Source organism: Wyeomyia smithii, chromosome 2 (genome assembly GCF_029784165.1).
Source record: "Wyeomyia smithii strain HCP4-BCI-WySm-NY-G18 chromosome 2, ASM2978416v1, whole genome shotgun sequence".
Classification (NCBI taxonomy): domain Eukaryota; kingdom Metazoa; phylum Arthropoda; class Insecta; order Diptera; family Culicidae; genus Wyeomyia; species Wyeomyia smithii.
Genome location: NC_073695.1, coordinates 246064196 through 246091218, shown reverse-complemented (window position 1 = coordinate 246091218; position 27023 = coordinate 246064196). Strand labels below are relative to the sequence as shown.

Below are 27023 nucleotides of genomic sequence, written 5' to 3'. Positions count from 1 at the left end.
GTGAGTCGGTTCGCGGTGGAAAGTAGGACTACGTGGAGGTTTCGTTTTTGCTATACGATCATAGACGAATCGGTTTGGTCGGATGTTGATTTTAAACAGTAATCGATCCATTTAAGCTCAAACCGCTCAAACCATTCGCCTAATTTGTCTGTTTAAGGCGGTGATTTACGTCATTTTCATTGGTAAATATTTTGAGTTCCAGGTATTGCCTATTTAAATGTCCTCGGTAATTTGACAAATACTTTTGCTACTTTTAGTCAAAGAACCAAAAATACCTAGAATATTGGTTAAATTTGGTTACTGTTTTGCTAAGGAAACATAGCAAAAAATACAATTTTGTTCACCATGTTTTGTCGTTATTCACACTTCTAAACTGTTTTTAAATTAACAAAAAGTTTCAGCACAACTAAAATCTACACTCGAACCTAAAAATCAGTACTTCGAATTTAGAAGCTAGTTAGGAAACGATACCTTAATCGCGCACCAGAAGTTTTCATCCTGAAAAACAGAATCGGACTGTAGCACCAAGGCTTTGCTTGACAATAAAAAAAAACTTTAAAAGATAAACACAGAAAGTAATCCACCATAGAATTTAAAATACCAAGAAAAAATATAAAAAATCTAAAAAATAAGAAAAAACAGTGTTTCAATTGAATTGAGTGCTTGTTATTCTCCCATTATGAAAAACTTTTTATTACGAATGAAATTATGCGATTTCTAACCCCGTATATTATTTCATGCAAATTAGAATATAACATTTTAATAGTGAACAATTAACCTAATCGCAATTAGGTTTCATGAACTCTGGTAATTAATCAGGGCGAATTAGACGTATTAAATTATACATTCTCCCGAAACTAAAACATTTGATCCGGAGTGTAATGACTCAAACGTTTGAAGCCGGCCCGCGTGTTTTGCATACGGACGTCATTCGGAAAATTCTTTTGTTCCGGGAGGGTCTTTGTCCGCAAGGCAAAAATCAATGCGTCTCGCATATATTAATTTTAATTTTTGCATGCTCGCGTTTATGTTTGCCCAAAAAGACGATGCGAAGGGGAGCCAAAACATTCCTAAGGGTTTGAGTGTTGCATTCATCATCTTTACAATACAACATAAAGCTAGTTGATGTGTGTTTTCTCTTGCTAGCATAAACTGCCAGCATGAAATTAGCGTAGGTGACGGAGGCGGCTTCTTGGTCGTCTGCCAACGATTTTTTGGCACGGGCTGGGCTTGATCGTTGTTTTTTCTGCTTTGGCGGTAACCCTAAGGGCACATCATTGTCTGCACGCATTCATAAATTTATGTAGTGAAGCTACATACACACATAAAATCCAAATGAATCATTATAGCGTGTGCTTGTCGCTGGTGGCAAATTGGGATTAAATATTCAAAATATTGGGTGGTGATACTTAATTAAACCCCTGAAAAAAAGGTAAAAATCAACTGCCAGATTGGTGTTAGATTTTTTCTCCAATCGAGTGTTACTATTTTATTCAAAATCTAGTGACAAAACTGATTGGCAACACTGGCTACGACACTTATCGTAATTTAGTTATTACGCTTAAGTCACCATTTATAACCAGTTAATTACGGAAGTATGCGTAGCTCGGAGCAAGATCGAACAAAAAATGTCGAATTATGACCGAACTATCCAAAAACTGTGAATTTACAAAAACGTAAATTCCTACGTAAAGTAACTTCAACAGGGGAAACTGTCCGAAGCTATCGGCGTCGAACATAATTCTCTAGCGATACACAGACACGCTCTCCCTCTCTTCCAGGAGCACTATTACGGCCACATTCACGTTGAATGACTCTCCATCTCTTTCCATGGCTTTTTCATTCGGCCGTTCATTTCGTAGCAGGTAGCAAGCGCGAGCGAGCGAGATTCTCGACCGACCACACGAAGTCGCTGCGCTGTTTGCTGATGTTTCCTTCTGATAATTTGAGCGAGGAAAATATTTTTATTTGTAGCATACTTCGACAGTTGCCTACGGAAGTTCTACAAGCGGGGAGATTTTCGTCATATGTTCATCACGGTAGAAGTTCATTTTCGCTACGCACGTTGTTTCCTTTTTCTTTCTTAGTTTGCTTTGTTTGAAAAAGACAAAGCAGCCGATTTCATTCGCGCTAATGTGAATTTAGAATAATCTAATTCATTGAGTACGATAACTGTATCAAAGTAAATCGTAGATCCGCAAGTGAAAATAATTACCAGTGATTTTGAGGATTTAAAAAGGCACAAACACTCGTTATGCTTTGCGATTGGGCCTAACCAATATGTAGGAAAAACACTGCTCAAATCGCACCGGTTAAGCATTTACGCAATTTACAGCGCTTCTAATCATTTTTAGGCGACATTAAACGTGTAGGATCATTGTAGGATTTATTTTATGTATGTATGTATATGATGAAACCAAAATACTCGATTTCATTGTTATTTTTGATAAAATTACCATTGCTATCAAACAAGCTTGTGGCCAATACGCACCACAATGGAGCCCAATGTGCTCCTATGCAGATGGCTAATACCATGCCCCTAGTAGAAACAGCACCTGAAGTGGAGAGCGCTTGAAGTCTCAGAAGTAAAATCAAAAGCAATGAAACATGCCCTAAATTGTCCAGCAATTTTCTGCAAGTGTTCCATAGTGCATTCTACTCCAATTTTATTTTGATCGCTTTTAGATAAAGGTTGATGAAAGTTAGTGAAATAAATTGAAATATTCATAGTATTATAAATTCCAAAAGTGTAAGAGTTAGAGGAACCACAGTTTATTTGTATTACTCGAAGGTCAGTCAACCATAAAAGCTCAAATGAAATTCATGAATAATAATTCGATATTCGATGCTGAAAGTTGAATCACAGACACACAGACGTGCCGCTTCGAAGAAAAATCCTGAAAAATCTTCGTCCTTATTCGAAACGTTACACTCATGCACCATAATGTGAGCTTATTGCCTACTAACTTATTTTCGTAAAACGGTGTTTGCTTAAATCAACACCAGCGGCATTACTGACGGTTTTTGTCTTTGATAATGAATGTGCACGTTTGCTTTTAGCGACACTGACGGCATTATTGCCGACTAAGAAAAAATAACAAAATAATCGTTATTTTTCTGGTCGATGAAATCGCCATTGAGTGACACGTCTGTTCGTCTGTGGTTGAATGTTTCTTGTATCCACGGTCGCCAGTGAGGCTCAAAGAAACTTGGTGGTCAAATTTTATGAGAAATGGCCATTATTCGGTTGAAATCTGTGAACTATGCATTAGACAGTGACAGTGAAGTGATGTGCAAATTTGACGTAATATCTGGAAGATTTGAAAGATTGTCTGGCTGTCTGGGGTGATAACAGAAACCTGACCTGACAAGACAAGATTTCAAGATACAAGTCGGGCATGATTATTCGGAGTATCGAGATTTTTTTCACTCTGAATAATCGAATCACATAAAAAAATATTAAAATGTTTAATCAACTAACTCAAAATAATTATTTTCCTTTGAAATTTTACTTCATGATGCAGTGGCGTAGCTGTGGGAAAAGGGGATAAAGTCAGTAAAAGCAAAACAATAAATTAGACATTGATTGGTTTCGGACATGTCCCAAGCATGCCGGAAGGGACAGAAGACGTAACATACATGTCGAAAGGCATAAAAAGGTTGAATTGCAAAAAATAAAAAATATAAAAAAGAATGAAAATTACTCCGGACAATCGAGTTTAAAATTCTGGATAAACTTAGCTGACCAGCCGTACTGTTTCGGATGGGACAGTACCGTTTTTTCGATCTTTTTTAACCGTCCCGTCTTTTTGCCATTTCGTACCGTTTTTGAATAGGTACGTACTCCTTGAAAATTTTCGAACAAAAATTCAATGAACCCTCAGTCCGTGGCAGTTTTTTTTTGCAAATTGAATATCGCCTTGCATACAAATTTTCGTTAAAGATATTCCTATTTTTCATCCCGGTGTTAGTTATTTTTCGCCCTCCGCTTGGCTAACTTTGATTATAGACCGTTCCGATAATTATAAATACACTTACGATCAACCGTCATTTCAAATAACGCACATAGGAGTATTTCAGTCAAAAACCTGGCCAAAATACGAAAAAAAAATTAAGTGTTCTTCGTTCTATTGATCCTTTTTGCATTCTCTGATACTTACTACATTGTATGCAGGCCAGCTTGAAATTATCTGAGTTGTTTACTAACGACAGTAACTATCATTACCTTCGTATTAGTTAGAGCCCATGAATAAGTCACAAATTGTTCTACGAAAAATATAAATTTCCACTCATGTTTTTATAACTTTACAGGGATTCTTGGGCGTAAATTTAATATGGGCAGTAAAAACAAAGGCATATTAAGTAAATTTGTTGTATAGGTTGAAAAAACTTTTTCAAAACAAGGTCTTGCCATACATGTGTTTTTCAGTTTCTTCTGATTAACAATTTTTTTTACAAAAAAGGATTTTTGTTTGGGTTCCCAGCAAGTCCCAGCAAAAATTCACTCACCATTGGAAAGCTTATGTGTTTCTGAGTAAGTACCAGAAAGAAAATCTGCCCCATGCTCACCCATTCGTGATTGCGATCAATGCGAAGTTGTAACGTCCAGATTTTACTGATAATATTTTTTTTTATATTTTTTTGAATGAGCGCATTTATGATGCTTTCGATTGTAAAAATTTGATTAGTTTCTTAAGATTGTGTGATAACTTGCAGAGTTGATTGCGCAATGCTACGAAATTCAAGTTATAAAAAGTTTCTGTTTCTGGAATAAAAAAACCATCAAATGTTACCACAAAAGACCAAAACAATGATCGAGTGGTCCAAATCTTACAAAGAAAAAAAAAATGTCCTTCAAGAAGCAATCAATCTTAAGATATCAACGAAGTCGTCTCAAAAGTTAGTTTAAATTAAATAGACAGTTTCGAAATATGGCCAAATTGGTATAGCTTAACCATAAAATTGTAAAGTTGGTCGGAAGCTTCACGTTCATTTCGTCCAAACAAAGGATTGATTGCAGTGATCGAAGCAAGAGACGTTAAACGCAAATGCTAAGAGAAAATCTGGAGTGATTTGCTATAAGGGCGCAACTGGCAAAAGATAAACATTGGGAAATATCAGTTTGAAAATTTGGAATTACATTTACAAATCGTAAGTTCAATCAATACCAAAAATCGACGTAAAATAAACTTGTCTTATAGTTTCCTAACAATACTACAATTTTTTACCGTCGCCTGTTAACGATATATTTCGTAAATAAGCCCGTTGATTCAAAACAGTGTAAAGGGCCTAGTTCCAAAGTATCTTTTGTTTTGGATAAACTGTTTTGTCTCACTTCACTAAAAAATTGATTAAAATAATTTTATCAATTTATACAAAAGGAAGGATTCTTGCCATGAATTTTGTAAGTCTTTTCGAAACCAATGGGGTAATAAAACGGTTTGTTAACATTTTGTTAGTTGCGTCTTAATCGCGAATCACTCCGTAAATGTACCATTGGATGAGTTGAGTTACTAGGAGCACTGCGGTATCCAACATATCCATATCAGACGATCCTCTTAAAGCTAGCGATTTAAATGACGCTTCAAAAGTATCAGAATCTATTATTGGCAAAAAGGTATTCACCAGAACAAGCTCTTACCATATTTGTACTTTTTTCGAATTCCAGAGTAATAGCAGAGGACGGTTGATATATCACTGCTAGGGGATTTAACTTAACGAAACTTGTTAATAATAAGTTTTTATATCTAAATATAAAGCTTAATAGAGATAAAACCACTTTAAGACACATTTGCTGTCTAAAAACTCATTTTTTTTAATTTTGGCCAAGTTTTTGTTCTACGTACTCCTATGTGTAACGTGCAGTATTCAACCAAACGCTGGCTGCGTCCTGTTGTTTACATCCAAAAGAAACAGATGCTGTCATTTTTTCTAACATTTAGTGCGAAATTTTGAAAATGCGTGGCCTTTCTCCCGAGCAAAGAAAGCGAATTGTGCACAAATGGGGCACCGTGAGTGGTCTTTCTATAAGAAAATTAGCCAGAGAAGAAGGTATAAGTGTCGGAGCAGTTCAAACCGCATTGCGGAAGTATTGTGAAGAGTGCACATTTACTGATGCCCCAAGACGTGGTAGAAAACTCGGGCCTGTTGATCCCACAATGGACAAAAAGTTGGAATACTACAAGCGGCATCCTTCAGTATCAGTACGAGATGTGGCGAGAAAGATTGGAACCTCGGCGAGTAACGTTATGCGTGCCAAGGGAAGAATGGGTCTGCAAACCCGTCGGAAGCAGAAGCAGCCAAAACGAAATCCAAAACAAGCTGAATCTCCGAAACCGAGAGCTCGGAAGCTTTATGACAAACTTCTGACCAAAAAAATGGGGTGTGTTATCATGGATGACGAAACCTACATAAAACTGGACTATAAGACTCTGCCAGGACCGCAATTTTATACATCACCGAAGGGAAAGGATGTCCCTGGACCAGTGAAAGCCATTTACACCGAAAAATTCGGCAAGAAGGTAATGGTTTGGCAGGCCATTTGTGAATGTGGGAAAATATCTCGTCCATTCATTACGAATGACACAATGAATGGTTAAAATTTACGTGGAAGAGTGTTTGCAGAAAAGGTTGTTACCCATGGTTAGGCAGCATAACAATCCTCCAATCTTTTGGCCCGATGTTGCTTCCTGCCATTACTCTAAGGATGCACTAGGGTGGTATAAAACAAATAATGTGTCCCAAAGGGGATGAATCCTCCAAACTGCCCTGAAATTCGCCCTATTGAAACTTTTTGGGCTTTGACCAAGGCAAAGCTAAGAAAATATGTCAAACCAGCGGACAATGTTGAAAAATTTAAAAAAGATTGGCTTAAAGTGGTAAAAATGGTCGGAGAACACACTGTGCAAAAGCTTATGAGTAGTGTTAAGAGAAACGTTAGAGAACTCGCGTATCCTACGAAAAATAATCCCAACTTGAATTGAAACTGGAAACTTGAATTGAAACTGGAAAGAAAACACTTACTATCTATATTTCAGAATAAAATGACCCGAAAAATCCTGTATTTTTTGTTTTATTCAAGAAAGAAGATGTATTTATAATCTTCGGAACAGTCTATACCTTGCACATAAAAAGAATTAGAAATTTGTAGGAGAACTGCTCCATTATGCATCTCATTATTCATCTCATGAAGCCGATATTCACTAAGAATGCACGGATTAAACACCAAATTTTCACGAAATCATTGAACAAATAAACTAAATATACTTACGTGCTCTTATAAAATCGTTCAGCATTGTATATTTAGTAAAACTAGCTAGATTTATCCTGAATTTTGTAAAGAAAACCATTTTAAACAACGCTTCCATATCTATCTCAGACTTAAATCACTGCTCAATTGTTTATCTCACGACGCCCTTATATTCATCACACTGTTAATCATGAATGAGCCTCTTGTAGTAGGTTACGTAGATATCCGCTGTAGTTGTTTACGTGCAAAGTTGGTAACCTAGATAACCACTGCAGTGCTTTCGATTTCAGTATGATTTTTTCGTATTAACAGAAACTGATTTGGCAACTTTTAATTTTCTTCAACGCAGTGAAAAAAGATGAAAATACATACAGTTGAAATTTTCAAGCTACATACAGTTGAAATTTTCATTCAATTAATTCAAGCTTGTTTTAGGAAATTTGAGGTGAACATTTTAAAGACTAAAGTATTCTTAGTGTAGTGAGTGATTTTGTTTAGTGATTAAAATAAAAAGTGGTCCGCTAGTGATGAAAAAACTTTGATTGGCTGCTGAACAAGTCCCATTGTAGCCGTATAGAACAATGCGCGGATATTGTTTTCTGAGACAGGTGATTGAATTAAATGAGTTTTAGAGTGCATATGCCCGACTTTAAAATCAAATTTAGAGCTTTTAAGTGAGTTTTTGAGGATTATACTTTGCGAGGAATCTGAAGTGAACTAAGAAGAATCCATTCCATTTGGTTTGAGAAGAAAATATGCGTTTTTTCCTGTTTCCAATTGTGTTTTTATGTTGTGTGAGATGAATATATGGGCTGAAATGAATAATGGAGCAGTTCCCCTATCAGCCTTATTAATAATTTTACAAAATCATCTTCCCAAGTGTCCCGATTTTCGAACCCATTCGTCTCGTTTTTCAACCTAGAAAAACTCCGTCAGCCTAGGATATTCGAATCCTGGATAATCGGGCTCTCGAATAATCTGTCTTGGAATTTTAATGTACAGATTATTAGGCGGGTGGATTATTAGATTTTTTATATTTTCAAGTTTGCTAGATACTTGCATTCTTACCGAATAATTTGATTTTTGAAGCCTCACTTTTTATGCTTATATTCAAATATTATTTAGATGTATGATCGTTGAATTCAACTATTCTTGTATTCTGAGATTTTCAAATATTTTAAATTTTAGGATTTCCTGAATTCCTTAACAATTGATTATTTTAAAGTCAAGTCCTCGATTTTTTTTTGTTTTTGAATATTTGATTCATATTCATCAAAATTATTGGACTCTCCTATGCTATGTTTTTTTAAATTATTGAAATTTGGGATCTCGAGATTTTCATTTTGGAATACGAGAATTCCCAATTTTTTGATATATTGAAAGCAAAGCTTTGGTGCTACATTCCGATTCAGAACTGAGCCGTAATTCGAACCTATGACAACTGGCTTGTTGGGCCAGCATCGCAGCTCGAGACCAGCTGAGAGAGCATTTTATTATATTGACTATTCTTGAATTGTTTGCTTTGTTTTTGATTTATGTATTTTAAAGAATTGTCATAGTTGTACATTTTTCTTAAATTCTCCATTTTTCAAAATTTTACACATTGGGAAGATTAGAGATTAAAATTCTCTCATTAGAAATGTTCGGGTTGTTTATATCTGAAATATTTATCAATTCACATACATACCAGATTTTTCTCATGATTTGATTTCTAGTTTCTAATTGGGTTTGTAGGACACAAGTACCATAGAATCATGTTGAGCCTTCTCAGATTTTTAAATTTTGTGGATTCATAACGTGAATTCGTGGACATTCAAATTTCACACTTTTAAATTCATAGATCCTTGAATCTTAGACTCTTTGTCGCTTAAAATATTACAATGTGGGATTAAAGGATTTTATAGTTTTTGGACGATTGTAGACTTAGTTTCTTTGATTGTTCTTTAACTATACGATTCTTGAAGTCTATGATTTCTCGAGGTTGCACCCAAAATAACAAGAGAAATCGAGCCAATCCTTTTGGGTGTTTATTTTCTTGTCAGAATTCCTGCATTTTTTAATTTTGTATATTAGATTTTTAGTCTCGATGTTTTAATACATATTTGGAGTTTTGAATTGAGCGATTCAGGAATTCCGCGACTCTTAGACTCAAGGAGTATTGAATGCTTTAATTATTGTTCAACTATTCGATTTGTAACTCTAGCGTTTTTGAGTTTTTGGATTCTGAAATTGGATCCGAGGACTCGTAGATGATTTACTCATATATTTTGAGAGTCATTCCATCCTTTATCCTTTTTAGAATCTCGGAAAAAACGAATTCTAGAATTCATACAATCGTTTTAAAGGCTCTTGGATTTAAGCATTTTTACATTTTTCAAAGATTTCTGATTTTATTTTGTTTTTGAATTTTTTTGATTTAAAAGTTTTTGAATTTTTTCGCCTATTCTACAGTTGTTGGACCTAAAAAACTTTGCAATTCTGGGATTCTTGTATTGCTAGGTTAGTGAATTCTTTAAGTTTCAGATTCAATTCTAGGATATTTATTGAAATGCATGGGCTTTGAAATTTCCATTCCAAGCATTTATTGTTACTTGACTTTCACTTCCGAATTGAGTAGGTTGGATTTTTGGATTCTATAAAGTTGTGACTTCTTAGATTTTCAAATTTCGTATATTTTTGGATTCCACGGTTTTCAAATTGTTTGATATTTGAATGTTATATTCTAGAAAGCTTAAAATTTTCTAATTGAGTAATTTTGTAAACCTATCTCATACAGCAATCTGGTTTCAAGGATTAGAGGATACATTGTAGAATTACCCAGAAATGTAATGAAAGATCAAGTAATATTCAAATTATAGCTTTTAGATATTTGCGAGTTACTCCTGAATTAAACATTTTAAAATTAATAGCAGGAAAATTTAACAAAGTTTTCGCCTTGTAAACTCCGAATAGAGACGGGATATGGGTAAAACTATAGGGAAGACATACAGTTTTAAAAGAGTCCGATGATTACCCCAAAAGAACATTTGGAAAGTAAAAATTATGTTAAAACAATTCAGCCCTATGTTTCAATGTGAAAACATGAGAAAACAACATGACAACGTAGAAAACTATGTTGGATTATAGAATTTTCAATCAGAATTCTTTGATGATGTTGGGTTTTACTGAGATTTTTCGAAATCGCAACCTAGAATTCTTAGAATCTTTGATTCATACCGAAGAACCAACCATAACATGATAAAATGTGCTCCGGGGCCCAGGGTTGTGTTCTAACGGCTCAATGTTAAAGCCTTGAATACAATGCAAATTTGCAGAGATCTTGTGCGGTTTTCAGCAAGCAAACCAGATTGCTGTTTGTGAACTTTCCACGCTGGAATGTACAACGTGTACATTCCAGCTCGCGCACTCGAGTTTGACCGTCGAGGATCTGCTGAAGGCTGGAACAAGCTTAAGAGAATGACTGGAGAGCGACATTATACTGACGACTTTTCTCTCTTTTCACTCTAACTGCCTCATGCATGAGCTGTTCATGAGAGCTCACATACAGCTACAGCTTAAACAAGGCAAAGAAACTGTCTTGTGTTGCGTACGACAGTTCATTCTTGCGCATGTGTTTTGTTCTTTCGGACATGATAGCCTAGTTTGCTCAGTGTGACAGTCTGCTGATCGGCTGTCATTGACTCGCATTTTTTCGTTTCTCCTTTTTCACAGGCTGGTGGCATATTGAATACAAAGCAAACCGTTGCCATTGTTGTATTATTCCCCACGTAAGAAAAAACGTGCTTCGCACCATCTCTCTTTCATTCTTTCATCGGCCTTACTGTCGTGTATCATAATCACCTGACATCCCGCTCTGATTCGTGCTGAAGGATGTCAGAAGAGTATAGGCTGTCATTTACGACAGCTTGGAATAACCAACAGACATAAGGAGATGAAAACTAACAGCCCGTATGGAGTTGCATGTGTGCTGTCGTCAGTTGCTGTCGGACTGTTTACCGAACGTATGGGAAACAGAGAGAGCTGTGCAATACAATGAGAGCCGGATCAGTTAAAAATTTGCTGTCATTGTCTTGCAGTCATTTTCATAAAACTGGGCTGGAACCGGCCATTTTAAGGATTGCAGTCGGCTGAACGATAAAGATACTAGATTGCAAGTCAACTCATTTTTTTTTTAAATTAAAAAAGGTCTCGAACTCGAGGGTTGGATTACAGAATTCTTGGATTCACAAATTGTTGGTTTTTCGATGTATTGCATCCTCTGATTCGTGGATGCTTGGGATCTATTCTTGAATCTTCCTATCTCTAAATTTTTGGATTCATGATTCTACGATAAACTTGATTTTTGAATTTACAATATATATGTTTCAATTCTTTGAATTCTCAAATTTTAGATGCTTAGGCTCTTCATTGCCTTGAATAATGAAATCTTAGATTCTAAAATTTAAATCGTATTTAGTTGGAAGTTTCAATTTCTGAATTGCTCGACTCGTGAATTCTAGAAGTCTCGTGGATTTCTTTAATTGTTATATTATACAATTCTTGTACTGTTGAACTGTTCAGTATTGTATTTTTCGATTTTTGGCGGTTTGGAGTTCGAAATTTTTTGATCAGTTTTTTCGTAAACATAATGTTGAAGTGACGAACCCGGCGATCAATTACTATGTAAACTCTCACGTAAGACCACGCGTTTTGGTAATGGATAGGGGCACCAAAATTCATAGGAATGGTTGAAAAGCTATAATATTTCATTTTATACCGGTTTGAGCTTTTGGAGTGCACTTTTTTAAATTTTGAAGACCAGTGTTATCAATAAATGTTTGTTGATTTGTATTCTTTGAATTCCTTTGATTCGTAGATCATAACGTTATGGGATAAGAGAGTTTAACTTTAATTTTTAATTAAATTCATCACTTTTTTCAATTGTTAAATATAGAACTATGCAATCCATTTGCTGAAGACGCAAAAATTTAAAAACCAGTTTTGTAAGATCATAAAAGCTTCGAGCTTTTGAGAAAATTAAATTATTAAGTTGAATTTTTATTTGTCAAACTGAAAAGTAAAACCCTACCGCGACAGTGAGGAACACCTAAATTACCTGTAAGTCACGTGGTCACTGATCGCGACCAACCCGCCGTGAAAGCATTCATGCGTATCTACGCATAGGTACGCATTGTCGTTTGCCGTTGCAGCTTAGCATGTGACAAGCCACTCGTCCAGAGAGGGGGGAAAACAACCGGGTGACACACCCTATCACACCAGGTTGGGCCTAGTGAACGCATTGCTGCAGTGGCCAAACAGTTGCAGCATTTAGTACCAATTTGTTTGCATGTTCATCGCCGCGCCGCGACTGGACAGCCAGAGAGTCATTCGACTCGAGGGAGTTCACCGGCGGAGCGCGCGCGAGGGATTTCCAACCTCGAAACGGTTGGACCGTACAACGACTGGACACCGTATGATTAATGTGTTTCCAACGATGAATTCATCGTCGTGCGGTTAAGGACGAGGACCATAACCACACCGATATCAACATGCATCGACTTATAATTTATGTTGTATCATCGTTCTTGTTTTGCCCACGAATGATTCAGCTCGGTTTTCAGGATCAATGCATATGATATCACCACGGTGAGAAGATATGAGTCATAAAACAATGGATGAGATAATTTAGAGTGTGGTTTTCGTTGCCGTTGTTGTTGACACAAATCGTCTAGGCGAGACATGGCGAATTTTGTGAGATGACACCATCGAATGTACATTAGGAATAGTTTGGCAAGCACAAATAAATCGATAATTTTTTGGCGAAAGAGTACAAAGTTGGTAAATATATCTTTGTGGTTCTCCTTTATTTGTTCCTTTACCAAAAGCATGGTTATTGATTTAACCATTAATGATTTTTTTCTAAGTGCGGTTTTAAAAACATTAAAAAAAATAAAGCTATTTGCAATTTGAGGCGGAACTATTTCTATTGAAATCCGCTAGCAATGTCTCGTCACTTGAATATATATAACTTATATTGATATTGAAAACTTCTTCATTGAACAGATTGCTATAAAACTGGTTAGCCATACTGGCAGCAGTTAGCAAACACTCCTTCGTTCGCGTTTGCTACTCTCACATAATCAATTATTGTCCGTTCCTCTTTCTGTACAGCCGGCTGGCTGACTGGTATAAAGCGAAACGAATGGAGAATTGATGTTACCATTTAAAGAAGCAGCATAAAACTAATTGAATATCAATTCATTCATGTCTTTTGAATTGACGATCCTCACTACATACTGCTGAGGGATTTCACGCCGGTTCGCTCGGCCGTTGGCAACAGTCTCTCGGATTTTGGGGAAACTCAGTAAATCTGTAAAAGTCAGAGAGCTTTCAATCATTAAATTTTTGCGTCTTGTGCAGTCGAATACGAAACTTTTTTTTTATTCGTTATCCTTAAAAAAATTCTCGCACTTTTTCTAGCACGAATAAGTTAAGTTCATTAAGCAGACAGTATGTGCAGTAGGGAAAGTGAAAAATAAGCGAACTGGATAATATGATACAGATTTGGAAAAATATACGGCAGTTAGGGATGAGCAATAGGATAAGTCGGCAGTGGAATGTGATACGATATAGATTTTGGAACAGTACCATCGTCTTCCGTTGTTTAATTGGTCAAAACACCATGCCGGAGACAGGGAGATTGCGGGTTTAAGTCCGACGGGATGCGGTATATTTTTCCAAATCTGTCATATTACCAGTTCGCTAATTTTTCGCTTTCCCTACTGCACATACTGTCTGCTTAATAAAAGTCTTTTAATAAAAGAAATAAATCATCGTTTCAATTTCCTTTAATGGGCCACCGTTTCCTTATTCGGACCACAACAATTTCCTAATTTGGGCCAGGTCTAAAAAATACACTTCTTCAACCGTAGCTGCCGTTGATGAAACTAACTCTGGCTTACGCACTGTTCTGGATCTGGATCAACCGTAGACCGCAGCCGTTCTTTCGTAATAGGAAATCCTTTACGTGCCATCCGAGTTATCCAGCGAACAATTGAATCCTCTGCCGCTCAATGCAGTTTGTTTACCTTTTCGTGGTTTTCCTGACCACTTGCTGCTTGCACGGAATATGTCTGCAAGCTTGAAGACACTCATTAACAGCTGCTTCAGTATATTTTTTACCAATTTACGGCGTTTTTCCCATTTTAGCAGCAATTTTGTACAATAACACAATCATAACAAACTTGTGGTAACTATGGTAACTATGATTCGCGGCGTTATTTCGATGATAGCTCTTGTTCGAAATGAAGCATGCCGGAATAAGTAAAACAGTATTATTTCCACCCTTAATTGGGCCACTATTTTTTTCTCTATTTCAAGTGTTTTTCTAATAAAATTTATTGCTTGTCTTTTAAAGACACTATTATCCTACTCGTTCATAGAAAATCTGATTATTTTTGTTCGGAAAGTGTGATGCCAGTACAGTTTTTGGTAAAGCCATTTCTTATGAAAACGTTAACGAACCATGGCAAACCAGGTAGCTGTTATTGAAAGACATTTTTTGCAGCTTTAATGAAGAATATTATAGTAAACGTCTGTTGCAACATTTCTAATGAAGAACATTATTGAAGTTGTCAAAGCACAAATCAAAATAAGTATATTTATAATGTGTCATTTGGTGTAAGAAGTTCAGGTGGTCCACTAAAGGAAGTGGTCTATATTAAGCAGATCTACCCTACCAGTGTCACCAAATTAACACAGTTCTGTTAAAATCTGATAGGATGTTGCTAACTCTACAGACGAGTTTGCGTGAAATCCCTCTACTGTAGGTTCAATTTCGGACCGAAGATTTACTCTTTGAATAAGCGGCGTCATTCACTTCCACCGAAAAAAAGCTACTTCATGAAGTGGATACCCATCATCATCATCACCGTCATCATCGTCGTCGTCATGCCCGCGTATGTAACGTAAAGTGTGTACAGTTGAAGGTTAACTTCGACGGCACATCGTACATCTCTTCCGGGCGTCTCTCTCTTTTATGAGAACCTTTCAAGGGAAGCTGGTGGATCGGCCTGTGTGCGATCATGTTTTGATTAAAATGTAAATATTTGAACGTATAGCGTATAGGAAAACAGCAAAAACAGGGTAAACCATTATCCGCCGCCACTCCGGCGGAGATCGAGAAGTAACGACGCAGTTCCGAAAGTGCAGCTGCGGATGTGCAACGGTCCCGCAGTAACATTGTCCTAAAGTAAACCGAATCGCCCACGCGGGGTGATGAATGGAACCGTTTGTTTTTGGAACCGCTAGCGGAAGTTTTAAGAAATTGATGCTATATTGAAACAAGCTCAGTGAATTTGCTGTTCCTTGTTCCGAGAATATTTTTACAAATTAATGAACATCAATCAGAGCCTAACTGCGCGAACCAAGATCGAATGTCAACTTTTTTTTCGCGTTCCTCTACTTCAAACATTAGCAGCTAGCGCGGCAGCAAAAATCTTGAATGAATTTTAATTTCCATTCAAATACCGGTTGTTCGCACCTGCCCAGCTCCAGCAGCACTGGCCGGTAGGGATACAAGATACATACAACACAAGGTGGTTGCGTTGCGGCTGTTTACCTTCCTTCGAACTGTACAGAAAAGCAAAGGAAAAACAGCAACAACGGTGAAACAACGTAAACACAAATCTTGCCTGGCTGCCTACACGCACGACCAGAATAGTCTGGGCAGGTTTTCCTACACCCTCCAATGCCCCACATCCACTACTGCTTTATACTGTCCACAGTCAGAAGCCAAAAGTCATTAGGAAACCGGCGGCGCACCGTGAGCGAACCCGCGCGAACACAGAGGACGTACGAGCGGAGACACCGTGTCTCACTAATAATCATCGTTTAATTTTGTAATAGCGTGATGTCCCGAGCTGCGGAGTGTTTTCAATTGTGAACGACAGTAGCGGTTGTTGGAAGTGCCTAATGTTGAACAGGGTAAACCCCTTAGAAAGCTATAGCTATTATTTCGAGTCATTTCACCCAAAGTTGAAAAACAAGCTTGTTAAAAGTTTTTCAGCTGTATAACACCCCTCTGATAAGTCCAAGAATCAACTTTTTGGGGCTGGCAGAAGGTTGGGTAGAGAAGCTGAGCGAATGAATAATTGAGCTATCATTTAATTTTTTGAATGAGAATGAATCACAGTTGTACTCTCAGATTAGTGGCGAATTTTATGCTTTGAGCGCTTTCGCGTCAACTCGACCAGTAATTAACATCAGTCTCTTACAAACGCTAGCTGCTTGCAAGCAGAGTATGATTTTTATTACCGATACGTTTTAGATTTAATTCATTTTTAAAAGCGAAAATATGTAAACAGCAGCAAAATGGTTGAAGAAAAAATGAAGAAATTCTGAACCAATGAAGGTTTAAATTAAAGAATTAATAGAGAAAAAAAAATTATGTTCATGATAATTCAAAAATCAACGAACCGAAAATAGCGATATGATGATAAATCGACAGCACTCGAATCATCAAACACAACACGATAAGACTTAACTACATAGTACTTCGTGTTGCTTTGGCATGTTTGTTCATCGAATGGTATTTTAGCGTCATCGTATAGTATGTCAGTTCAATAGGTCAGTTCCATTCGCGTTCGCTTACGCTACGGTAGAGCACAGACACTAGAAACCACTCCACAACCCACATTATTCAAATCACACGCGTATAAACATCGTCCCGGGGAAAAGTCACGACTTATTACAGTGCACCACCATTTGGAAGTGCAGTCAACAGTCCATTAGTGGATGGAAAAATGGAACCAACATCAACATCTAGGCAAGAGAAAGAAAAAACATACTGCTAACCCCGTCACCACCGGCATCATAATGGAGTACGAATCATCACACAGTCGACTTATTATGAACGCGCTTTTCTGTTTGGAGCCGAATTAACAACGGTTCGCGGCGGCCTAAGGAAGCGATCGCGGTAAAGAAAACAAAAACACACCATAAACATCGCGTCGTATCGTAACTTCATAAACAGAGCGAAACGGATGAACTTATGCATGCGACGACTATAAAAGGGCGTTCTGTGCATGAAGAACAACCCATGCAAGAACATATTTTCCTCCTGCCTGTCGGTTTGCCGCTGGATCAGATCAGTATATGATGCAGGGCAGAAGTTCAACAATAACACATTAGTGCTAGTGGTTGTGCCTATAAAGCACCATAAACCAAAACGTGCGGGAGCAAAAAGTTTGTCGTTTCCCCCCCCCCCCCACTCTTATGAGCTGGGCTGTTAGTTTTCGAAGGATGCTTGGGTCTTGCGAATAAATCCAGAGATCTTTTTCCTATCCTTTAACAAAAAAGCACAATCTACAGAAAAGACTAAAATTTATTGAAACGGTAGATAAAAATATACGAATAAATAGCAATAATTTTATGTTTGTCGTTTCAAGTGTATTGTGAATTGTGTAAGTTTTTTCACTCAAACCAACCCATCCATACCAAAGATGGTCCAGTATTTGCAGATGATTAAACAGAAGAAAAAGAATCATGCTCATGAAAATTGTTCACTATACTGCCGTTCTACGCGTATTTGTCCCATGTTTCAAATCATGCAAACGAGAAAAACGATGTTAAAGTTTTACAATACTTTTACGCATTGCGTCAATGTGACAAATGCAATTATGAGCTTGTAACCAGGTTTACCTTGTTATAGACTGTTTTCAATAAATCTAGTTGAGGGTTTTTGCATTTAACACTCTTCTTCATAAAAATACCCACTGGGACAATAATGCCGAGAAATTTGCCCTTCTAATATGTAATTTCTACGCATATCAGTCCCACCACGTGCATTCGAAGTTTCTCTGTTTAACCTTTAACGAAAATGATCACGCTAATCTTGTTGTCTTCATACGCAAGTGATGATAGTCGAAATGAAAGTTTAGTTAATTGAATAAGTATCAGATGACTTACCATTAAAAAGGAAAGCTGTTTTTTCAGATTGCCCATTCCTAACATATTTGAACGTTGTTGGGCTTTCACCATTTTGACTACACACAAAAACCAGTGCGTCTTGAACTGTCCTACAGATCAGACGTTTTTTCGGTTGCTTGTGGACTGGTCTTTGACTGCCTATAGCTTCAAAGTTTGTGTTTTGTCAGTGTGTCTTTTAAAGACTACCTGAAAGTTATTTCCCATCAGTCTTTCTCAAGACTACCTACTTTTGAATTTAACATTTGTTTTAACTTTTTTCGTATCACCTGAAATGGCTGGACGGAAAAAGAAACCTCGCATCGCTGCGGGGAGGAAAAGAGAGGCATCTCTTTCTGACACATCGAGTGTCTGTAGTGACAATCCTTTTGATATTTTGCCTGAGCAAGAAGCTGGTGAAATGGAAGTTATTATTAATGAAACTATACAAAATATAAAATCTTTAAAAAAGGAGAAAGTTCCACCTATTGTGGTAACTATTTCTTCTGAATTTAATATATTCAAAAAGGAACTTTCAACGTTTGTTTCTGACGTTAAAGTTACCTATCAGATTGGCCGTAGAGGTGAATGCCGCTTATTAGCCGACTCAGTAAAGGGTCGTGATCGTCTTGTTCAGTATTTAACTGACAAGATGTACAAATTTTTTACATACGACACGAAGAACGCCAAGCCGTTCAAGGTTGTCTTGAAAGGTCTCACCAACGATCAAACCGTTGATGAGATCAAACTTACTTTAACAGAATTACTTGGCATAGCCCCTACCCAAGTAATTCTAATGAAACAAAAATCACGAGGCGAAAACAGTAAGAGAACTGGAATTTCCCTTGTTAATTATTTAATTCATTTTAACCGCAATGAGGTTAACAACTTAAAATTTTTTGAAAAGGCACATGCTTTGTATAATGTGCCTGTAAAGTGGGAAATTTATAGGAAGTATGGCGGAGGTGAAAAGCATATCACCCAATGCCTTACTTGCCAACGTTATGGCCATGGTTCCAAATTCTGTAACATGGACCAAAAATGTCTTAATTGTGGAGACTCTTCTCACAAAAAGGACACATGTCCTGTGAAAGAGAGTAAAAATTTTCGCTGTGCGAATTGTAACGGAAACCATATGTCAAATTTTTATCAATGCCCAGTCCGTTTAGCAATTGTTAAGGCAAGGCAAGGTAAACAAAATCCAAAACAAACTTCAAAACAAAATTCTCCAAGCGTACCAGTGACACATAGTTTACCTACTCCTTTGCATACCCGTTTAACATATGCACAGGTTACAGGTAGTTCGAACAGTCTACCGCCTAATGTTGGTAGTTCGAAAATGACCGCTAATATGGGTAAGCAAAACACGCTAGAAAATAATTGTACACCTATTACCCCAGCTAATATTGCTACCGAAAATATTTTTTCTAATGTCAACTGCCTGGGGCCTATTACGGCAGGTAAACTTACTTTTTTGCAACAGGCAATGTTCGATCTTATGAACGCCATGTTGCAGGCATAATCAATGTTTGAAGCCATTCAAATAGGCACAAATTTTACTATTAAAATTGTTTCTAATTTAAAATTTAGCAATGATTTTAAATAAAACAATTAAAATATTAAATTGGAATGCTCGCTCATTGAAGGCCAATGAGAATGAGCTTTTTAATTTTTTAACAGTAAATAATGTGCATATTGCAATTATTACTGAAACATTTTTGAAACCTAACATAAAATTAAAATATGATCCCAATTACGTGGTTCATAGATATGATAGGATTCAGGGTTCCGGCGGTGGAGTTGCAATTGTTATTCATCGCCGAATCAAACATCGTGCTCTTCCCCATCTTGAGACGAAAGTTATTGAAACTTTGGGAATTGAAGTTCAAACTGAACTTGGGATTTTATTTATTGCCGCAGCATATTTACCATTTCAATGCACACGCGAGCTCAAAAATTATTTTAAAGGTGATTTACAAAAACTCACCAGAAATCGTTCGAAATTTTTCATAATCGGCGATTTTAACGCTAAACATCGTTCATGGAATAATTCTCAAAGTAATTCCAATGGCAATATTTTATTCAATGATTGTTCTTCAGGATACTATTCTATTTTGTCTCCGAATAGTCCTACATGCTTTTCTTCTGTAAGAAACCCTTCAACAATTGATTTGGTGCTAACAGATCAAAGTCAGGTATGTAGTGATTTGATCACACATGCTGACTTTGATTCTGACCATCTTCCAATAACTTTTTCTTTATCACATGAATCAGTTTTAAACCCTACGAGCTCTGTTTTTAATTATAACAAAGCTAATTGGGAAAGATACAAAAATTATATTGAGAGAAATTTCAATAATGAGCTTGATTTGCAAAACGAAGTGAATATTGATTCCGCTTTGGAAGCATTAAAATGTGCAATTGTTGATGCCAGGAATAATTCTGTTCCAAAGGCTCAAGTGAAATTTGATTCATCAATAATTGACGAAAATCTTCAACTTCTAATTCGTTTGAAAAATGTCCGCAGACGTCAATATCAACGTTTTCGTGACCCTGTTTTTAAAACTATTTATAAAGATTTACAGAAAGAGATTAAACATAGATTTACTCTTCTGAGAAATCAAAATTTTGAGACTAAAGTTGAAAAATTGAAACCATATTCAAAACCATTTTGGAAGCTGTCGAAGATTCTTAAGAAACCTTCAAAGCCTATTCCAGTTTTGAAAGATGGTGAACGTTTTCTTGTATCCAATGAACAAAAGGCTCAAAGACTTGCTCAGCAGTTTGAGAGTGTTCATAACTCAAATTTGAATTTTGTGAGTCCAGTTGAAAATGAAGTCACACGTCAATTTGATTTAATTTCTTCCCAGAATTTTTTACCTGCAGAAATAATTGAAACTAACTTGAATGAGATTAAATCAATTATTAAAAATTTCAAAAATATGAAAGCACCTGGTGACGATGGAACCTTTAATATACTAATCAAACATCTCTCTGAGAGCACAATGGAATTTTTAGTGAAAATTTTCAATTGCTGCTTCAAAATTGCATATTTTCCCAAATTATGGAAAAATGCAAAAATTACTCCCATTTTAAAACCGGATAAGAACCCAGCTGAAGTTTCAAGTTATCGACCAATCAGTTTGCTTTCTTCAATAAGTAAACTGTTTGAGAGAATTATTCTTAACAGAATGATGTCACACATCAACGAAAATTCAATTTTTGCAAATGAACAGTTTGGATTTCGCCATGGGCATTCCACAACTCATCAATTGCTCAGAGTTACTAATATGATACGAGCCAACAAATCTGAAGGTTATTCCACTGGAGCTGCTCTTTTAGACATAGAAAAAGCATTCGACAGTGTTTGGCATAAAGGTTTGATTGCGAAATTGCAAACTTTTAATTTTCCAATTTTCCTAATCAAAATTTTAAAAAATTATCTTACTGATCGAACTCTGCAGGTTGTCTATCAGAATTCAAAATCTGATAGATTTTCTGTCAGAGCAGGTGTACCTCAAGGTTCAGTCTTGGGTCCAGTCCTGTACAACATATTCACTTCAGATCTTCCTGATTTGCCTCCAGGATGCACAAAGTCATTGTTCTGCGATGACACAAGCATTTCCGTAAAAGGAAAAAGTCTTCGTGTCATATGCAATCGATTGCAGAAAAGTTTAGATATTTTTTCTTCCTACTTGCAAAAGTGGAAAATCTCTCCCAATGCTTCTAAAACTCAAATGATAATTTTTCCGCATAAGCCTAGGGCTTCTTTCCTCAAGCCAAACAATAATCACGTTGTCAAGATGAATGGGATTATTTTAAGTTGGTCCGACAAGGTTAAGTACTTGGGACTAATTTATGATAAAAAACTTATTTTCAAAGAGCACATTGAGAGTATACAAGCCAAGTGCATCAAATATACGAGATGTTTATATCCTCTCATTAACAGGAATTCTAAACTTTGTTTAAAGAACAAACTTTTGATTTACAAACAATTTTTTAGACCAGCAATGCTTTATGCTGTACCGATCTGGTCAAGTTGCTGTTCAACAAGGAAGAAAACGCTCCAAAGGATTCAGAATAAAATTCTGAAAATGATTTTGAAGCGTCCTCCTTGGTTTGGTACACTTGAATTACATAGACTTACTGGTGTTGAACCATTTGAAGCTATGTCAAATAAAATTATTAACAATTTTCGACAAAAATCGTTGCAATCCTCAATTGCTACGATAAGCTCTCTTTATAGCCAACAAGTTAGCAATTAAGTTAGTTGTAAGTTTACTTCCCCTTTTCTGACAAGTAGGTTTAAATCCCTACGAATGATAAGTCCTAATTGCGAAGGCAAACAAATCCTAACAATTAAAATTACAAATTTCTAACAGTGTTGAGAAGTCACCATTTGTGATTGGACACACATACTCATTATTTACTAATATTTATCATAAATACTTAAGCTACTAACAAATCCCCCCTTAAAAAAAATAAGTTTCTGCAATGCAAAACTGTAAATTCCAGGTAAAATAAAAAAAACATCGTTGAACTGGCGGATTTCTTATTTAAACTAAAAAAAAACTCCGATAACTTTATTTATTACGTTTATTACTCTATTAGGTATTGTATATTGGTGGCAGACATAAAAATAGAGTTCGAAATGTTGCTGTAACGTCGGATTTACTGCTCTTGTCTTAACAAGACAAGTTTAAAAATTTTCAACATTTTGTTGAAGGAAGTGTAATTTTCAGATTTTGACCACAGTTGCCATTTGGCAAAAACACCCCTAAAAGGAGGTGGTAAAGTTTTTTTTAAAAAACTATTCGTAAAATAAACCGCGTTATTTTAAAAACCGTCTTTAAAAACCGCATTAGTTGAAAAATAGTCATTAAAACCCATATTATTTGAAAATCATCGTTAAAAAACCGTGTAAAATACTACAAGGTATACAGCCTTAGAGGTTGTATGAAATGACGAAGAACGTGTAATTGGAGTGCTTTATAGTTACAAAGTTACAGTGTCGTCTTTGACTAGAGCGTACTCATAGATAGAGTACTCATAGAGCAGCATATCACGATATCAGATATAGAGCATACATATCACGGCGTGGGAATTCAACCTTGAATGTTTTCCTAAATTTTCAAACAATGAAGTAATAATGATAACTGAAGTATCACAAAATTGTCCATCATTTTATCTATCTAACGCCACATTGATTATTGTAATCCATCGTGTACAGTAATTACTGTTTGAAATCATTCATTCCGATCACGTTGGTTTAATTTCCGCAGAATGTATCCCGACATAGTGCGGTAAGACGTAATCCTACGTCAAAAACTCCGCTCGTTGTGTGGACTAATCACTGCGACCAGAGACATTTGATCTATTGCGATATTGCCCAGGTGTTTTCTGTGCTCCGCACTTCATATTATTGGCAGTATCACTATTGAAGTATGTAAGTGATACGTTTATCATTCATATCCGTGCTTGTGTGTGAGTTTACCCTTCCATTTCAAGCTCACTGCTCTACTATTTTCTAGCTTCTTTCCATCCCACCAATATCGCCTAATTCCAATTCCCTTAAAAGAACTTTCATACGTTACTCAGACCTGTTTTACTCTAAGAGGAGCTTATTTTTGTTAGGAGACGAGTCAACAAGGGTACTGCAGAATTCAGCTTGAATGAAGAGTATGTGGTGGGGAGTCTGAGAATAAACCCATGTTAAAATCCTTTGACAACCAAATGGCTTGATTCTACTAAGATTCGAACCCACGAACACTCGCTTATCAAAGCCCCAAGAAACACCTTACTGTAACCTTGCGGCTACGGAACTTCCCAATAAACACCTTACTGCAGTCTGTTGCTGTCATGTACAGTAAAGTAGAAAAAAACACGCTATTTGAAAACCCGCCGTGACAAAACGTGTCTTTTTCATACTACTGTAATCTATACATGAGTTCTGTCTATCTGTCTGTCTGTCTGATCCATATAGACTTTAAAACTGTATGTGAGGGTTTTTCGGGGCCGGGAAAGGTTCTTATGATAGTTTGAGATCCTTCCGTTCTCCCATACAAATGAAACACAAATTTCTGTATAACTCGAGAGCTATTCGAGCAAATGGAGCCAAACTTGGTACGTTGATGTATTAAGAAGCAAGAAACATTTTTGTGGTGGTTTAACACCCCTCCCTGCTCTGGGAGGAAAAGCTTCCATTCAAATGAAAAACAAATATCTGTAAAACTCGAAATTTATTCAATCAAATGGAACCAAATTTGGCGTGTGGTGGTTAACAAGAGCAAAAGAAAAAGGTCTATGGTAGATGAACACCCCTCTTTCCCTAGAAGGGGGGGCTCCCGCACAAATTAAACACAAATTTCTGCATAACTCATAAACTAATCAAGCGAATGGAACCAAATTTGGCATGTGCAGGTAAGGAATGTTTCTATGGTTGTTTCATGCCCCTCCCTTTTCTGGAAAGGAGAGCTTCCATGCAAATAAAACACAAATTCATGCACGACTTCAGAATCAATCAAGCAAATGGAACCACATTTAGCATGTGAAGATTTTTGAGAGCAATAAACTAGTTTATTGATGGTTTGACCCCCTCCCTTTTCTGGAAGGGAGGGCTTCCATACAAATGAAGCACAAATTTTTGCATGACTCCAGAATTAATCAAGCAAGTGGAACCAAATCAAGCATGTGAAGATTTTTGAGGGCAAAAAACTACTTTAATGATGGTTTGACCCCTCTTCTGGAAGGGAGGGGTCCAATACAAATAAAACAGAAATTTCAGCACAACTCGAGAACTAATCGAGCAAATGGAACCAAATTTAGCAAGAAAAGGTTTTTGGGGTTCTATGATGGTTCGACATCCCCCTCTCTACTTTGGAAGGAGGGGGCTGGAAAACAGCCTAAAGTGATCAAATATCATCCAATACGGGTAATAGTGACGATGCACAGAAACCGAAAATCGACCACAGACAGAATTTTGATTTCAATATTTTTGGAACCAGAATGATGGGCAGTAGCAAAAAATTAACCTCGGACATCATTTTGAATTCAAAGATGGTGAATTCCGCTTTCTAGAAAACAGCAGAAAAAGTGACCAAACACCACCCAATGAAAGTTTTTCCGTAATCGTGACGATGCATCAGGGTGCCAATCACTTATATGGGGAAAAAAAGATACCAGAAAATTAAGAAAAAAAATAACACGAAATGTTCACCTACCCAAAAAACACCATGTGCAAAATTTAAGCTCGATCGAACTTAAAACGGGATGACGTAAAGCGATTGAAGTTTGACCTTGAAAAAATTCGAATAATCACCAAAGTCATGTATTTTTTCCTCAGTTGATACCAGATCTTGACGTTTTATGCATTTTCAAGCCACCTGGCACCAAAAAAAAAATCAAAACCAAAATTTCATGTACCCCATTCGGTTGGGTTAATTTTTGGATTTTTAAAGGCCGAAATTCAATCGCTTTGCGCCATCCCATTTTAGATCTGATTGAGCTGAAATTTTGTACACGGTGTTTTTTCGAGCAGGTGAACATTTCGATAGGGTTTTTCAAAATAACAATTTTGGTTAGCACCCTACGATGAATACTAAGATGGTGACCTTCGGTTTTTTCGAAAACAGCCAAAAATGACCGAATACCACCCAATATGGGTATTTCTGGTATCAGATTGATAGTCAGAGGCCAGCAACTACAGGTATACCTCGATTATATGCACCCTCGATTATACGCACCCTCGATATTACGTACTTCGATTTTACGCACATTTTACCTCGATTTTACGCACACTTTTTTCAAACACATTTTAAATTCGTATGTTTTCTACATTAAATTGTGCATAATGAAGGGTTATATATATTTGACATCGTTCACAAATAAGGGGTCGTCGATATAGACTGGAAAATCTACCGAAAACCGGGAGACAGTAACAACAAAACCTTTTTTTTGCGAAACAGTGGACTTTTTTAAGGTTGTGTGTCAAACGTGTAAAATATATGACGTCGTACGCACACAATCTCTTTTGGAGTAATTTACTAAAACTTTTATTTAAAACGTGTACTGTTACAAGATAGAGGAGGTGTTTTCAACGGAGGTCAGCGTTAGTATGTGGGTAAAAACAGCGTTAGTGTGTGGGTAAAAAGAATGTGTGAGTCACACATATACTCTCTCTCACACAAACACAAACACACATACCCACACATATACGCACATATCTACACACATATACGCATACATATACACTAGACTGGGACACGGTTATATGGGAAAAAGCGATGGTGTTATTTTTTCGCTCCCATGCACTTTTCGTGTTCCTCATGGGTCCTACAAAAACTGTGTAACTTTTAAGATCGATCGGTGAAACGCCCGATTTGCGCCCGATTTTGAAGTTTCCATACGATTTTATATGGGAGAACCACTTTTTCAAAATTTTTTCCATAGAGATGTCCAGTTGGCTCCTAAAAATATATCAATACATGATATTTATAGGAAATTTTCCTGGGAAAAACTCTTCTGAAGACCGCAAGGCGCTACCCGGACGAACACATACGAGTCGTATAGATTCTCTAGGATTCCACACATTGGATTCCTGAGCGTCCTTGAAAAGGATTCCTGAAAAAGAATCCTCAGGAATGCCCTGTATATGGCTCTAGGATTTTTGAAATAAGAATCGTGAGTGGGAATCCTCCGAATCGTGTTTGCGATTCCTTTCACGATTCCGTCACCGAGTTATAGGTATCCTGGGGATGGATTCTCTGCGTGTTAGTAAGGGTACCTTGCTTGTGAAAAAAGATATTCACCCCAGACTGATTTAATGACGAAC

The 27023-nt window shown here is 36.7% G+C and overlaps 1 protein-coding gene across 3 annotated transcripts in view; it reads right to left on the bottom strand.

Annotated features, from left to right (window-relative positions):
• The window catches only part of LOC129722321 (igLON family member 5), a 155933-nt gene that overhangs the window by 56712 nt on the left and 72198 nt on the right, over positions 1-27023 (bottom strand). The gene's annotated exons all lie outside the window — the stretch shown is intronic.